The sequence below is a fragment of the Phoca vitulina genome, unplaced genomic scaffold (assembly GCF_004348235.1).
Source record: "Phoca vitulina isolate PV1807 unplaced genomic scaffold, GSC_HSeal_1.0 scaffold16, whole genome shotgun sequence".
NCBI classification, from domain to species: Eukaryota; Metazoa; Chordata; class Mammalia; order Carnivora; family Phocidae; genus Phoca; species Phoca vitulina.
Window position 1 is genome coordinate 18383311 of NW_022589719.1, and position 17864 is coordinate 18401174.

The 17864-nt window shown below is 37.2% G+C and overlaps 1 protein-coding gene across 9 annotated transcripts in view; it reads right to left on the bottom strand.

The window, feature by feature from the left end:
• Nucleotides 1-17864, bottom strand: part of LRRC4C (leucine rich repeat containing 4C) — a 1196081-nt gene that overhangs the window by 183254 nt on the left and 994963 nt on the right. For all 9 annotated transcript variants that reach the window (XM_032413925.1, XM_032413926.1, XM_032413921.1 and 6 more), the window contains one exon: nt 4797-4894. The gene's annotated coding sequence lies outside the window, so the exon portion shown is untranslated. The remainder of the gene's footprint in view (nt 1-4796; nt 4895-17864) is intronic.

The following is a 17864-nucleotide window of genomic DNA, read 5'->3' on the forward strand; positions in this document are numbered from 1 at the left end:
CAGCAGGTATATTGTGTTATTGCTTTCACCTTTCAACCATCTTCAAAGTCTTTTTTTAATCCCTGACCCTGGGAATTATATCTTACATTCTTCTTACCATATCTTACATTCTTGAGGTTGGGAATCCCTCGAAGAGGTGTTGAATGGGTCTGCTCTGGAGGAGTCTATTCACCCCAGTCTACTTATGTTACCATCATGATAAAAAATGGCAGGTGAAAGTAATGGAGGAAGGGCTTCCTGGGCGTAAAATTGGGACAGCAGCCTCTTCGTCCCAATTATCTCAATGATCTACATCCTATTTGTAAATGATCAACTGGTGTAGTTTATATTAGTTTTGAGCCCTCTTCCCCTTGCTTTTTAGCATATTGCTAGAGGTCACAGCCCTTATAACAACAGGTAAGAGATTATCACTGTTATAGACCAGGACAATAGGAGTCATAGCTCAGCCCCATTCCCAGGAAAACACAGTAGGTCCACAGATCCACTTCCTGCTCAGGCCTCCTTCTGGTGGGAAAACAATATGGATTATAAAAAGATAGTATGTGTACATGTCTTTTAATGGCGGGAAAGTGTCATTTCTTATCCTTTGAAAATCTTTTCCCATTGTTTGCAATTTATTTTATTCTCTCAATTTGTTTTACATGTCTCTTTATAACTTCTTTAGAAAAATAGGGTATATAAAGAGAATAAACCATAATCTCATGACTCAGATATTTTCTACACATATAAATGCATAATATATAAACGCTGGTATCACACATAATTTTCTATAATCAGATTTTTTAATAATGTACTGTGAATATATTTCCATGTCTATACATTCAGAGCAATGGCATCATCACTAATTATTGTGTGGTGCTTTATTATATCATTACAAGTACTTAATTGTCAGATATATAGGTTGTTTCTGATATTTACAATGCTCCAATGATTGTGCATATACAATGTCTTCATTCATTTGTCCACTAATTTCTTTTTTTTTAAGATTTTATTAATTTATTTGAGAGAGAGAGAACACAAGCTGGGGGAGAGGTAGAGGGAGAGGGAGAAGTGGACTCCCCACTAAGCAGGGAGCCCGATATGGGGCTTGATCCCAGGACCCTGAGATCATGACCTGAGCCGAAGGTAGACACTTAACCGACTGAACTACCCAGGCACCCCTGTCCACTAATTTCTTTAAGATAAATCTTAGAAAAGGAAATGTTAGGTCAGGAGCAGCCTGATTTTTAAAGACTTTTGATAACATGCCATATTGGTCTCTGCAAGGGTTATACCAAGTTACTCTCTCAATAGCATTTTATAAAAATGGTCTTTCTCTACACTCTTGCCACTACTGGGTGTTTTAATTCTATTTTTAATTTAAAGTCCAAGGAGAAGGCATCTCATAGGGCTTGAGATTCCCTGACTATGGCTACATTAGATTTATGGTGTAAAGATTTTTTAACCAGGGCCTGAGTCATGGGAATGTGGGCATGTTTTTTCTATTACCAAGAATTCTATGAATCAGATCTAATAACTATTGCAGTCACTACCAATACTGCCACATTTCAGAGACAACCCAAACTGGAAAAAGCTATATATTTTTATCAAAAAATTCCCATGGATGTGATAATAGCAATAACTCCTCTTAGTTCTCTTTAGATTGAGGCAATAATATTGTTTCACTTGAAATTACGTATCTCATTTTAGACATTGGGGGATCTAATTTATAGATATGTTTCCAGGAATAAGTGGAACTCTATTTGTTCCTAAATAAAAATGTCAATTATAAAGGAGCAGTCACTGCAACTTAACCACATAGATGTGTACTTTTTGTATATGAATCACAGACCCGACAAGGCTATTTGAAACTTTACTTGTTAAAATCTGTTGCTCTGTCCATTTAACCACCTTATAGGAGACAATAATTCTCAGTCTTTCTATTAGCGAGGAGAAGTCAGATATAGACTTAAGCGCTGATAGGGCTAGTTCATATTAAGATAAAAATTCCAAGTGGGACAAAAATCTATATGCCAGTGTTTATATACAACAGAAAGGGAAGAGCTCTCACATTAATGAAAGGGGTGGTTATATTTTCTGATCTCCTTGAAGATTTTAATATTTGCATTTGCCTCTTTCTGGAACAGGAAACTCTATTGACCTAGGACCACTTTTTCCCTCTTTAAAGGTCTTTGTTTTGTGAAGGATTTTGAGGTTTGGCCCCCCTTCCCCAGGAAGTCCCAGTCTTCCTATTTTTCTTACTATTTCTCTTCTCTCTTTCAGCATGATATTTTTGTTTGTTTGTTTGTTTGGAGGGACTAGTCCCTTTACTGAATAAGTTTTACTTTCCCCAGGATCTAATTATAGCTGGATATCTAGACTGGCATCCCAGCAGAAGGAAGCCATGGCTCCAAAATCGAGGGCTGAAAGCAGATTACATACTTGTCCCATTTCCATCCATTTCATACCTCACTGACAACAGTGGACATGCCAAACAAATTCCTTAATATATGCATTTGTGGTCATACTTCCTGACTTCCAAATCTTTAGGCACAGAAATGTCTTTGGGCCATTCTACATGTCCCTTCTTGAGATCACTTTCTCCATGACTAAATTTTCCTTCCCATTCCACTTCTACAGTTTCATTAGTTCAAGCATGGTTTTAGATACCCATTGACCAAGATTACAACACTGAACTGTTTCTGTTTGGTTGGTTGGTTGGTTAAATGTAGCTAGCAGAAGATTTTAAATCAAAAGGGCTCCCATTCCACACTTGAATGGGATGGATGCAAGAAACCAGGCTCCTCTTTTAAATACCAGAAGTCCACACTCTCTGGTGTGGTCTGGTAACAAGGGATAGTCCCTTCCTTTCCAACTGAAAACAAGATAGGATCAGGACTTTTATAGATTTAATCTTACTTTCAAGCTCACATAATAACTTGCAGAAGTATAAGTTTTGAGTGTTAAATTTAGTAGTCCCTTGACATTCTTTAAGGATATATCCAAGAGACCTTTGGTAATAACCACCTTTTTAAAAAAAGATTTATTCATTCATTTTAGAGAGAGAGGGGCAGGGAGGGGCAGAGGGAGAGAGAGAATCTCAAGCAGCCTTCCCACTGAGTATGGATACCGGCTCTGAGCTTGATCCCATGACCTCAAGACCACAACCAGAGCCAAAACCAAGAGTTGGATGCACAACATACTGAGCCACGCAGCACCCCATTAATAATCAATTTTCTAAATGTCAGTGCAGTCCATACATTTTTGTAGATTACTCATGTTAAAAGGTGATATACCATCTATACTAGGAGGTGGTATTAAATAATATCAAATAAAAACCCCTCCTTCATGATGATATCCTATCTCATTTTTGATGATTAATTCTTCCCCATGATATGTATTCATGGTGTAAGGGTAAATCCCGATGACTGTCCTTCCATTATAGGAGACAAAGTTGTCCTAATCCATTATGTTTTTACCTTTGCTAATCCTTAGCTAGTATAGGTAAGGGGAGGGGATATCACCAAAACTGGACCAAATCAAATGACCAAAATTAAAGTGAACTTTTTCTTGCATGATCTAGAATCCCAACTGAAGAAACACAAATATAAAAGAAATAGCGAAGCATTCCTTCATTCTAGAGGCATCATCCAGTTGAAAATATTAAGTGGTTCCTGCTACCAAGACTGTCTGCAGATGGTTGGCTTTGTTCATAGTTCTGCACCAGGTATATCATTTTACTCTTATATTCATGCTTATGATTCTTTTTCTATCCTTTCTATAAGTTCCCTTTCCTTGGTTTTATTTTTACCAACACATTTCACAACACATAAATCCAAGTAACATTGATGATTTATGAAATTACAATTACACATTCCCACTGAGACAAGTACACTGAGGAGCTACCTAAGCTCACTTACTACCTAGATAAACTATTCCCTCCACACCTTCTTTACAGAATAATTTAATAGTATGCCTGAAAAAATTAAAAATTATCTAGTGAGCTTTACTTTACTAGCTAAAATCATAAATGCCAGCGGTCTACCATAGAGTCATCTGCTTTATGACAATACAGACAGCATGCCCATTGAGATTCTGAAAAGACATGACTTCTAATAGACAGTTGGCAGCAATTCTGCCTTGAATCTGGCTAGCTCCTTAAAGCAGGAGAAATCATCGTGCTGTGGTTGCCTCTCTCACCCAGGAGAAATTCTCTTACTGTGCTACTAGGTTAAGAAAATCCTGGTGCAACCTCTAACGGGCCCTTCTTTTTTTGCAGGCCACTCCTATACAGTGGTATGAAGTAAGAATATTTATTCCCTATTTCTAAATTTTTTCATTTGAAGAAAATCCCACCATAGTATTTCTCCTGGCCTCTTTTTATTCCATTTACTCTCTCCTCTCCTTGGTCATTAGAGTTGTTTATTTGATTGGTGAACTCAGGAGCAAGACTTTGTCAGTTATAGTTTAACCCATTCTCATCGCCTGTATCTTTACAGCAGGCTGCTCACAGATGCATTTGAGCTGGCTACTCCACACTGGAAATTTTATGGTCAGGCTGCCATGTCCATGTCAGGGGAGCCTACAGCTGCCCTGGGCCTGGATGGGTGAATCTAAGTCTGGGGTTCAATGTTAGGAAGCCTATTTTAGTCATACATTGAAACAGCATCCTTAGATACTAACTGCATCATTAATAAAAGTGGCATCTACCTCTCCATTTGCCTATTCTTTTGACTTATTAAACCTCACTTTATTCTGAACTTGGGCAGCTAGAATGGAAACTCCAAGAGAACAGATTAGTAGTGCTTGGAACTTACCTTATCAAAATTTCTCCAACAGTTCCTGATCTTCCTGAGAAAACCCAAAGAATTTAAAGAAGTGTTCTGGATTTCAGCAGATGATGTTTATTTTACACCTGGAGTAAGACAACACAAATATCATATTTTTAAATCATACTATATGAATGAGAACAAATTTAGGGTAGACATTCTTGCCTGCCAACCTCACTCAATAGAATCAATTGATGTAATATTTATCTTTCTAACATAAATATATATATATATATGTGAATATATGGGTCTATATATAATATATATGTATATAACACATGTATTATATATATATACAGCTGCATACATATAACACATGTGTGTATGTATGTATATAACTATATATGTAACTATATATATATAGTTGCTTTAGTATATCCATCCTAGATTTGCTAGTCTTTCTTTTGTCAATGTTCATTGCATTGTATTATTGAGATGTGCTATATGTATTTCATTGGAAAAGATGTTTATCTATAGATATCATTTTGAACATACATTTGAGGGACTTCTTGTTCTTACCTCATCCTTCTGTCACGAGTTCAAAACTATACAGATAATTATCACTTTGTTTCAAATCTAATAGCCAAATTGACATAGAAAACTATAAAAAATTCACTGTAATGTACAGATTTCTCAGTCTTATATAGCAACAAGAAAGTAAGTAAATATAGACACTGGATTGAGAATCAGAAATGGATTCAATTAATAACCCTGCCATAATTAACCAGGCAATTTGGGCAAGTGTCCAAACCTCACTGGGTCTTAATCTCTCCACATAAAAACTTAAAGGCTTTGTACAAAGTTGCTCCTGAGGCCCCTTCCATCTTTCAAATTTTGTGATAATTTTTCTTCAAAAGATGTTGTTTGATATAGGTAGAATGGTTAGGAAGAATTTGCAGTAGCAAAACTATCATGCTTAGAAAAAGGCTGAATTTTAATAAATTATCTAATTACTGGATTCAATCTCTGCTGGACAATTAGTTACTTATAGTTAAATGATACTAAGGTGACTGCAGTCAATTAATTTCAAGTTCACCTATCGATTTGAAAAAATCAATTGTGTATCTCATAGAGCTGAGTAAAATCTGATTTTTGACTCACAGGATTCATTATACTTTGGCACCTGATGACCAGTGGTTCACTATCTATCTACATCTATCTATCTATCTATCTATCTATCTATCTATCTATCTACCTACCTACCTACCTATCTGCTATCCTAATGTTGAGGGGAAGAATCTGGAATTCTGAAGAAACTGGAAAAACTGTGGGCAACTTGTAAACTAGCTTACATAATTTGGCATTATATCATGACTCCATCCCCCCTGCCCCCCTTGGGTATCTCCCAAGGGGGAAAAATGTTTCTGGATGAAATATTCATACCTAATTGGTGTTCCATATGTCATTGTCTTGCAAAAACTAAACAATTCCTAAAACTGAGAATTGAGCAGTAGCTGAAATTACTTACAAGGATAATTTAAAAACTAACATGTGAGATTTTTTTTGTTATTATTAGAATAATGGAGACTCACTAAACCTCTACCATATTTCTGACACTGGGATAAACTATCTACATTATTTTACAGAATAAGCCTCATAATGACCCTATGAAAATTTTGAATTATGATTCTTATTTTATAGGTGAAGAAACTGAGGCATGAGTCAATTGCCCAGAAAGAAGTAAGAGGTGGCAGAGTTAGCACATCTGTGTGAGACTAGAACAATCCTCTTTCTTACCATCCCATATATCCTGACACTATAAAGCTTGTTAGCTTCACCTAGACCAGTAAATATTCCATCTCAATAGGTTCTCTCAGGCCTATATTTATGTGAGCCTCTGAATGCACTGGTTAATATAATTTTGATATAATAAGAAAGCCTTGTCTGATTTCTCTCCAGGACTATGATGTTTGTATTTCATTTCTATGTTCAGGAAAACAAAATGCTGCTTTTTCCATCTTCTAGCCTGAGTTTTCTGCCTGATATTTAGCATGTTTCAAAGAAATGTGTCAATAGCAGGATGCTTACTGTGTACCCATCTTTGTACAGAGAACTGAGCTAGGTGGGGCTGTCTGCAGGGGCAGAAGCATTGGGTGTAAAAAAGCATTGTGGTGGGTGGCTGTGAAGAGAAGAACCAGCCAGAGGGTTTGTTGATCAGACCAAAGTGAATCATATTATACAGACTCATAGAATGTGGTGCTGGAAGAGGCTTCACTAACCAATTAGTTCAAATTTCACAGTGCTTAGCTGAAAGAATTAAGATACAAGGTGTTCATGAATTAGCAAGCAGGCTTCTAGATATCACCCATCCACCCAGCTTATCAATAGTATAATCGAATCATCAATTGTATGTTCATATGCATCTCTTAAGAACAGAAATTCACTGTTCAAGGCTTGTATGTGTCAGTCACATTGTGTGGTTTAAGACTCAAAGAACTTAGTGGTTGTGAGAAAGACATGGGGTCAGACCAACGTGAGTCCTGGGGCAAGCAACATCACTTTCTACTTGTAGAACTTCAGGAAAGGCTTAATTTTTCCATGGGACAGTTTCCTAATCTGTAAAACAGGGTCATGAGAGTAGCCCCCTCTCTGTGCTGCTTTGGGGATTATGTGAGAATTTTTTTTTAATGATGTTTTAAAATATTATTTATTTATTTATTTGAGATAGAGAGAGAGAGAGCACAAGCAGGGGAGGAAGCAGAGGGAGAAGGAGAGAATCTTGACCAGACTCCCCACAGAGCACGGAGTCAGATGCAGGGCTCCATTTCACAACCCTGAGATCTTGACCTGAGCCAAAACCAAGAGTCAGACGCTCAACCAACTGAGCCACCCAGGTGCCCTGATGTGAGAAATTTTCATAAAAGACTTTGCATCAAGGTCCAGCACAGAGTAAGTAAGCATATACAAAATTTCCAGTTATCATCCGCATCATCATTATGATCATCACCATCATAATTTCTTTTATGTGAACCTAGCATAATGAGACATTCTTTGAAAATTGCACTTTCCTTTTAAGTAAGGACACATAAATCCCAATGAAAGGAGATTCTGGCTGAAAACTAACAAAATAGAATGAAATCACCAGCATGGTCATAGAGACTTTTAGTTTCTCATCAGTGACATGGGAAAGACACCAATCTCTGTACATATTTGAAATTATATGTGTAATACTGTGAAAGAAGAGATTCAGAAATTGATCTTTTTACTCAGGACTGTCCAAATCAATTCCACTCAAAGGCAGAAGTTCTCATAGCTTCTCATAGCTAGAACGTGTAACTAAAACAAATGATTTAACACAATAAAATGGGAGAGAAAAATAGAAAGCTTCACTTTTTTTCTTAATCGAAAGTGGATGTGAAGGGATGTCCATTTGGATTCCGCTGTTAGAAAGCTCAGTTATGCAATATTCATACAAAAATAGTTCCAAATCAATATGACATGTTTTAAATTTACATTAACATTTAAATTAATGAGAGGCTTAATGTGAATTATGGAGCTTTAGATGTTTAGGACTATATCCCTTCTTGCCAACTTGGTACAGGGTCTATTGACTCACCTTCTCAGTCTCATAAACAGCTTCCAGACCTTGTGTGTTTTTAGTGCCAGAGGATTTTCAGGCTGGTGAAAGATGCCATATTGACATCACCAGGGAATGAAGTTGGCCCTATTCACTAAAGATGGAAAATGCTTCCAGCAACTGCACACACCTTTCCTGAAGGGCAGTTTGCCATAGATGATTGTTAGGCCTGGGAATGGTCTGGAATCGAAGCTTACTGCCCCACCCCCCTTGTTCCCCATTAATCTTACCCAACAAATATTTTGAGAACACCTACTATGGACACAGAATTGTGCTAAAACAACACACATTCTACTTCAAGGAACTCATCATCTATTGAAGGATACAGTCACATATGTAAATGATTATAGAATAATATCTCATGTTCTATAATGAAAGAAGGTACATATTGGGTGCCGTCAGAGGCACCTGAATAAGACTGGAGGAGAATCAAGAACAGCTTCTGAAGATATGAAGCTTGAAAGGCAAGTAGGCATTAGTCAATCTAAGAAGAGCAGAAAACTCACCATTCAGAGACAAGAGCCTATACAAGAGACTAACACCTTTGCTTAAATAAACAAGAAGTTCTGAATGATTAGTGTGAGAGGTGGCGTAAGAGGGATGTGTGTGTGTGTGTGTGTGTGTGTGTGTGTGTACACAGACACATACAAGTTTGGGTGTAACAAGTTAACATGCATAGTTAGATGATTAGGCAGGGAGAAGTTTAGAGAGATCTCATGTGCCAGGCTAAGGAGTTTGGGTACCATCCTTAAAATGATGAAGATGCAGAAGTTCTGATGTAGTTTTGTTTGTTTGTTTTAATAATCCTTATGTACAGAGAAGTTTCAGATTCACAGCAAAATTGAGCAGGAAGTAAAGAGAAATATATCTCTTATTCCCACACATACAAAACCTCTCCCACTATGGACGTCCCATACCACAGTGGTACATTTGTTACAATTAATGAACCTACACTGACACATCATTATCACCCAAAGTCCATAGTTCACATTAGAATTCACTCTTGGGGTTGTACAGTCTATGAGTTTTGACAAATGTATAATGACCATACCATTGCAGATTCAAATGGAGTAGTTGTGTTGCCCTAAAAATTTTCTGCACTCGACCTATCCATCCCTCCCTCCCCCTAACCCCGGCAACCACTAGTCTTTTTACTGTCTCCATAGTTTTGCCTTTTCCAAAATTTATGTAGTTGGAATCATAGAGTATATAACCTTTTTAGATTGGCTTCTTTCACTAAAAATATATATATATATATATGCATTTAAGTTTCTTCCATGTTTTTTATGGCTTGATAGCTTATTTTTTTTTAGTGCTGAATGATATTTCATTTTCTGGATTTACCACAATATATTTATCCACTCACTTACTGAAGGGCATCGTGGTTGCTTTCAAGTTTGGGCCCTTATGAATAAGACTTGTAAACATGTGTGTGTAGGTTTTTGTGTGGACACAAGTTTACAGCTCCTTTGGGTAAATACCAATGAGTGTAACTGCTGGATCATATGATAAGAAGATATTTAGTTTTGTAAGAAACCACCAAACTGTCTCCCAAAATGGCTGTACCATTTTGCATTCCTACTAGCAATAAGCGAGTTTCTGCTGTTCCACATCCTCGCCAGCATCGTGTGTTGCCAGTATTTTCAATTTTGGCCATTCTAGTAGGTATGTAGTGGTATCTTCTTGTTATTTTAATTTGTATTTCCCTGATGACATATGATGTGGAACATCTTTTCATGTGTTTATTTGCCATGTGTATATCTTCTTTGATGAGGTATCTGTTCAGATGCTTAGCTTATGTTTAATGGGGTTGTTTTCTTACTGTTGAATTTTGAGAGTTCTTGGTGTATTATGTATCTTATGTATATTATCACATTATCAGATGTGTTTTTTGCAGTTTGTGGCCTGTCCTCTCATTGTCTCAACAGTGATTCTCATAGAGCTGAAATTTTTAATTTTAATGAAGTTCACTTTATCGATTATTTTGTTCAGGGATCATACTTTTGGTGCTTTGTCTAAAAAGTCGTTACCATACCCACTGTCATCTAGGATTTCTCATGTTATCTTCTGGGAGTTTTATAGTTTTGCATTTTATATTTAGGACTATGATACATTTGGAGCTAATTTTTGTGAAGGGTGTGAGGTATGTATCTAGATTCTCTCTCTCTCTCTCTCTCTTTTTTTTTTTGCATGTGGATGTCCAGTTGTTCCAGCACCATTTATTGAAAATACTATCTTTTCTCCATTGTATTGCCTTTTTTCTTTGTCAAAGATCACTTGACATATTGATGTGGGTCTATATCTCAGTTCTCTACTCTGTCACAATGATCTACTTGTTTATTCTTTCAGCAATATGACATGGTTTTGATTACTATAGCTTTATAGTAAGTCCTGAAATTGAGTAATGTCCATTCTCCAACTCTGTTTTTTCTCCTTCAGTATTGTGTTGGCAATTCCAGCTGTTTTGCCTTTTCACATAAGCTTTAGAATCAGTTGTCATTATCCAAATTTGCTGGAAGTTTTATTGGAATTGAATTGACTCTATAGATCAAATTGGGAAGAGCTGACATCTTGACAATATTGAGTCTTCCTTTCATTAATATGGAATATCTGTCTCTTTATTCAGTTCTTCTTTGATAACGTTCATCAGAGTTTTGTAGTTTTCTTTATATAGAGCTTACACATATTTTGTTAAATTTATACTTAAGTATTTCATTTTTTGTGGTACTAATATAAATAGTAACATGGCATTAATTACAAATTCCACTTGTTCATTGCTGGTATATGGGAAAAAATACTGACTTTTGTGTATTAGCCTTCTATCTTGCAACCTTGCTATAATCACATATTAGTTCCAGGAGTTTTTTGGTTGATTCTTTCAGACTTTCTAATAGATAATCAAGCCATCTGCAAAGAAAGTTTTCTTTCTTTTTCTTGTCTTAGTGTATTACCTAGAATTCTGATTTAAGAAATATCACTTTGGCAACATTGCGGAGAATAGATGAAATGTGAGCTGTTCTTTCCCCATATCATTGTCAGATGTTAAAGTTTGCCCTAGTAAACCCCTGATGGACTTATTGTGATACCAGATGTGGGACCTAGGTGCTGGAGAATGTCAGAGAATCAGTAATTCCAGGCCTCGTGGCTTTCCTTTTGACAGTTGAGTGATAAGGGTCAGTGAAGGAGATAGAATTAGCAATGCTATACCTGTGTTCTACTACCCTAATTAATTTTTGCAAAAATACATTTATTGAGCACCAACTAGGTAACAGGAAAAGTATTAGATCCTGTGATGGAGTGATAAACAAGACAGCATGGTGCCTGCCCTCAAGAAATTCACATTTTGAGGGGCGCCTGGGTGGCTCAGTCGTTAAGCGTCTGCCTTCAGCTCAGGTCATGATCCCAGGGTCCTGGGATCGAGCCCCGCATCCGGCTCCCTGCTCCATGGGAAGCCTGCTTCTCTCTCTCCCACTCCCCCTGCTTGTGTTCCCTCTCTCGCTGTGTCTCTCTCTGTCAAATAAATAAATAAAATTAAAAAAAAAAAAAAAGAAATTCACATTTTGGTGAGACATGAGAAAGAACAATTAAGTAAATAAAAAATATTTAGAGATTATGGTAAAAACTATTGAGAATTAAACAGGATGTTGTGATAGTAATTAGCATGAGGTTAGTCAGTGTTGCTTTAATTGTAAAGAGGGTGAACTCTGGGCAGGGACTCACTAGATTCAAATCCCAGCTCTGCCACTTCCCATTATGTTATGTTGGCAAGATCCTGTGCCTCAATTTCATCATCTGTATAGTGAAGATAAATATTTCACTTCATAGGATTGTTGTGAGGATTAAATGAAATAATAAATGTACAGTAAGTAGCCTAGCACATGGCACATAGAAGTCCTCAAAATCATTAGCTATTATTACAGTTGTGGTTACTATTATTACTCTGTGATCACTATTATTATTTTTTGGATAGCTTGGTAAGGGAAGCCCTCTTCCAAAGGGTGAAGTTTGAACTTTAGCCTGAAGAATGAGAAGGAGCTTACCATGTGAAGAGCTTTAGGAAGGGTGTTTACATAATTTTCTAGATAGAGCCATCAACAGGTGCAAAATGTCTGAAATAACGTTAAAATGTCTTCAGCTTACTGAGACTACGTCAGGGTAGATAGAGTGATATTACGTAAGTTCCAGCTTCTTAGGCTTTGACTCCAGGAAGAGGGGATCCCTTGTCTCAATCAAGAACCCATAATCCAGAGGTCATCTGCTAGAATTATGTAAGAAAAGTCACATTCCAGAGATAGCTACCAAGACTTTAGTCCATCTGTTGATCAACACCAGGTGATCTGATATTAGAAACTACTAAACTGGTATTTGTTGGCAAATAAATATCTTGATACTTGGCATTATGAGTAATATAAATGGGCCTTTATTGGTAAAATTAAAGGTATTTATGATATGTGGAATTGACCTATGTATTTCTGAGATACTCCTCACATTTATTTTAACACAGTTTAAGAATCTAGTGGGCGATGAAGCTTATATCCTTATGTTAGGGAAGATACCTCAGGCTTGATCAATAAATGGTTTTCTGTCTAGGCATGAGTTAAAATAACATTTCATTGACTGATCCTACTTTAAAGGTATACTAATTCTGCCTCTGGAATGCTCTCTGCTGATGACATACGAACACCTGAAAGAACAAAGAGAGGTAACTTTGTTGCATTTTCAACTGGTTGTTGTTGAAACTATTTTGTGCTCACTCACTAATACAAGCATGCATGTCTAATAAATATCTGTGTGTTTGGCAAAATTCGATCAGTGACTTTGTTTTCCTCTTACCTATTTGCTGAGGGTATAGCTAACCTTCACCTAACTCAGGCTTCTTTGCCTATCTTTGCCTATCTACCAAAAAATGTTGTGTGTGATAAGAAAGATACCGTGAGATATTGGTATTGGAGAGGTAGGCAAGAAACAAAGAATGCAGGGACTTGTAGCTCCTGATAACATTTTTGGATTTAATTCTCAGTGTAATAGGAGTCCTCTAAGATATAAGAAGAGAGTGCCGGGGCACCTGGGTGGCTCAGTCGTTAAGTGTCTGCCTTTGGCTCAGGTCATAATCTCAGGGTCCTGGAATCGATCCCCGTATCAGGCTCCCTGCTCTGCGGGAAGCCTGCTTCTCCCTCTCCCACTCCCCCCTCTTGTGTTCCCTCTCTCGCTGTGTCTCTCTCTGTCAAATAAATAAAATCTTAAAAAAAAAAAAAAAAAGGAGAGTGCTACCGATCTGCTTTGCATTGTTAAAAGATAATATAAACCAACTTGTAGAAAATGGATTGTAAGGGTTGAGTGCAGGGAGAAAAGTTGAAGAATATTGCAGAAATCCAGGCAAGAGTGATAAAGGCTCACACCCAGTGATAGAAATGGATATGAAAAATGTGGAAGGACTTTGAGATATATTTTGTAAGAAATCCCATCAAGATTTGCTCATGGATTGGAAGTGAAAAATGTAACACGGTAAGACTCCTAGGTTTGGGGCAAGTGTTGGAATATCTTCAATGCTGAATGTGGCTGCTGGAGAAGGACTGAGTTGTAGGGCTGAGGTTCAGTCTTACAGCTAAGGGGTGCCTCTAGCAATGGCAGAGGAAGAAATGTTACAATGTTATAAGAAATGGCTAATGAATAGTTGAACACTACATCAAAAACTAATGATGTATTATGTGTTGGCTAATTAAACATCATTAAAAACAAAACAAAACAACAACAACAAAAAAACCCAAAATCCAAAAAACCAAAAAAAAAATCTCTTTTTAACAGGGAAAAAAAAAAAAGAAATGGCAGAGGAAGTCTGTCGATTTCCCCATGGATTTATGAAGAAATTTGCTGATTCCCAGAGACTACCTGTGGAGGGCACATGCGCTCTGTAGTCATGTGAGGTGCCTTGTTCATATAATGAATCCAGTTTTCTATGCATAAATAGGAAGACCCAAATGGGAAGTCTCAGGGTTTCAGATTTATTTCAAATGTGTTGAATCTTGCTGTTTCTTGTAGAAAATGAATGACCAAGAAGAGGGCTTCCATCTTTGCCATCATTAAGAAGATAATATTAAGCAAGAGCTATGGAGCTTTACAATAATTATTGACTCTTAGTTCAGTGTATGAATGTTTTCATAGTCATTGATTTAGTCAATCAATGCACCTGTCTGTCAGCAATTCACTTGATAAATATTTTCTAGAAATTAGCCATGCACTGGGCTAGATATTAGAGATGAGTCTTAAATAACCCTTCTTTTGCCTGTACATCTCCTAGATATTTAGTCTACTAAACACTAATAAAAAATATCCCAAGTTCAATTCAGAAAATTGACTTCACTGCAGTCTATATTTACTCTGGGACTATTGCAAAAATTAAGGAATAAACAAATAATAAAATAGATTGCTTTTATGTTTGATCTATGAAAACTTTACATCCTTTAGAATATCAGATTTTATTTTCATTTTATACTTCCAGTTTTTAATTGGTACTTGAGACTTTTTTTTTTAAAGAATGGTACCAGTCATTATATATAAATAATCATAATCTTTACACATGTTAACTGACACATAATATAGGCACATAGGTTTGTAGATGACTCAGATTGAAATATTTTCACATATATTTTTAAAGAATTTAGTTTGCCTAGGAGAAACTAAAGTGAGGGCATTTATACCCAAACATGAGATTTTAGTTTCCCATGGGTTGGTAGCTTTGAAAAGAGACCTCTCAACATTCTGTGCTGTGGTATTTTTACCTAAAGGGGGGTTCATACTATGTAGCTGCTTTAAACTATTCTTATTTAACATGGGAATCAGGAGTCTGGTGTCCAGAAAGTTTTCTAAGCTCTTTGGTTTTTTTAAATCACAAAATAAACAGAGCAAATCATTGCTATCACCTGAAGTAAAAAGGCTAAGAAAGTGAGAGGTGAATTTCCAGAAATAATATATTCACATCATTATCAGTTCAATGACACAGTACAAAAAGTCCTCATGTTGTTTAGCTGTTGGACACAACTAAAGTTGTTGATAAGTTTCATGCATATATCAAACCATGTAATCATATTTTCTCTTGTACTTCTCTAAGGCAGGCAAAAATAGTTAACTGTTGAAATAACTCTTATTGGATCAACATTTAATAATTGAGATACAGGACATTTCCTAAGGATTTATGACCAGATTGGAAAAATTAGTCATGTCAGGGATTGTTTGGTGTTACCACTTTTTAGTTTTTTTTCCAGAGAGTAATAACCATAATGATGATTTTTATGTCATAAATTAAAATTAGGGGAGAAATGATAGCAGTTCAAAACCAGAATAATTTATGAGCTATTTAGCATCTGTAGAGTTCAGAAGATTAGTAGTTTTAATTTAGACAATTCATGAATGTAAAAGAGTTAACAGGTAAGAACAGGGAAATCCTCAAACTTTCGAACTAATCCTGCTTCTTCCCATTTAGATTTCTTAATGTATTTTAAGATTTTTTTATGCCAATTTCATCACTCAAAAACAACAAACACTGCCATAAATACACGTATATTTGTCTGCGAGGAAAATGTGAGACCTCTGTGATAAGCCAAAAAGTAAACTTAGTGAAAGGAAATTGCGAGTGAGCGACAAAATGCAACTTTTTATAAGTGGGACTGATTCTACACTCATACGCTCTGCTCTCATTATGTATTCTGCTAATAGCACAAGGACCGGAAAACAACAGTTCTACAAGAGCCGGGTGCAACATTAAGATTTAATTAAACCTTGTTTTACTTGGGCAAGTTAGCCATGCAGCGATGTCACAGGAGAACAGAAGCCAGTGCTGTGTTGACCAGCAGCAAAACGACGTGGAGCTGAAATGCCAGGGCACATGGATAATGTAAACAAGATGAGGGGAGCCACTGAAGCAGGGGGGTGAACTGAAACCACGACACGTGAGTCATGCTCAAAGGAGAGGAGGGTGTGGAGTCTGCAGAAAGCAAACAGACTTGGAGGACAGTGGCCAGGAATCAGGGTGGCTGGGTCTTTCCGGGAAAGTGCAATTACAAGGGTTTCGTGTGCCTCAAGGCATAGCATAAGAACCACACGTGGTAATGACAGGAAAGGCAATTTCAGCTTAACATGAAGAGTGTCTAAACAACAAAACTATCCAGGGGTAGAAGAGACTGCCTTTAAAAGTAGTGAGTTTATTGTCATTTGAGTATTCAAGTAGAGGCTGCATAGTCACTTGGTGTAGTGACTCTCTTTCTTGGTAGAGTGTTATTCTCCAAATCCACCAAGCTATACCATTTTGGTATTAATTTAATGAAAACGAGGCAGCTGCATTATGAATATATACGAATTGCAGTTGCTAATGTGGTAGAGTTCAAGATCGGATTACTAGCGTTGGCCCAAATGCCATAACATATAAATTAACGCTGGAGAAACAGGATTCTGATGAAGCTTTCCCGACAAATAAAATGTCCCTTGCACATGACTCCTCCCTACCCCCTGTCAGCAGCAGATTTGGTATCTGTGCACAAAAGTGCCTTCATGGGAGCTTGGGATCCAGGTAGGAGACTATGAAACTCTGGTGAAGTCCAAGACTGAGGAGAGCTGGTCAGGCTTGAAACCAGGAAGCTGAGTCACTGACCATAGCCCTGGCCACAGAAACACAAATAGTTCTGGACTCCTGATAACTCAAATATAGACCCATGTGGCTTTGAGTTTGTCACCAGCACCATATGTCAAGAGACCTGAGGGGAGTCATGCCCACCCACGCATCAGATGGGTCCAGACCTTGGTCCTGGCTGTGGACCCTGAAGTGGCTCACAGCTAGTCATAGGCCCTCTTGGCCATAGCCTGGGAGGTCCCTGGAAGTAAGCCCACCAAATTCGGTCAGACTGTAGATTCTGAGAGAGCGCTGTAATGTGCTCTAGCCCATCTCAGCCACAGACTATGAACATTCTCGCTGGCCTAGGGACCCTGAAGAAGACATCCTTGTCTGCACCCCCAGAGGTCCTGAAATGGCCTTATATTAGGCATCAGGCCCCTTCCAGCTGCAGTCCTACAAATTGGACAGCTGGTACAGGGACCAGGCAAAAGAACCTTCCATTTGCACCCTCTGGAGATCTAGCAAACTAAACTCAACAGCACATCAGAAGGATCATACACCATGATCAAGTCAGATTTATCCCTGGGATGCAGGGGTGGTTCAGTATACATAAATCAATACATATGTTATAGCACATTAGTAAAATGAAAGATAAAAATCATATTATCTTCTCAATAGAGGAAGAAAAGCTATTGGACAAAATCTGATACAGTTTCATGATAAAAGTTCTCAACAATTGGGTATAGAAGAAACATGTCTCAACATAATAAAGACCATTTATGAGAAACCCACAGCTAGCATCATACTCAACAGTGAAAAGCTAGATCTTTTCCTCTAAAATCAGGAACAAGACAAGGGTGCCCAGTCTTACCAT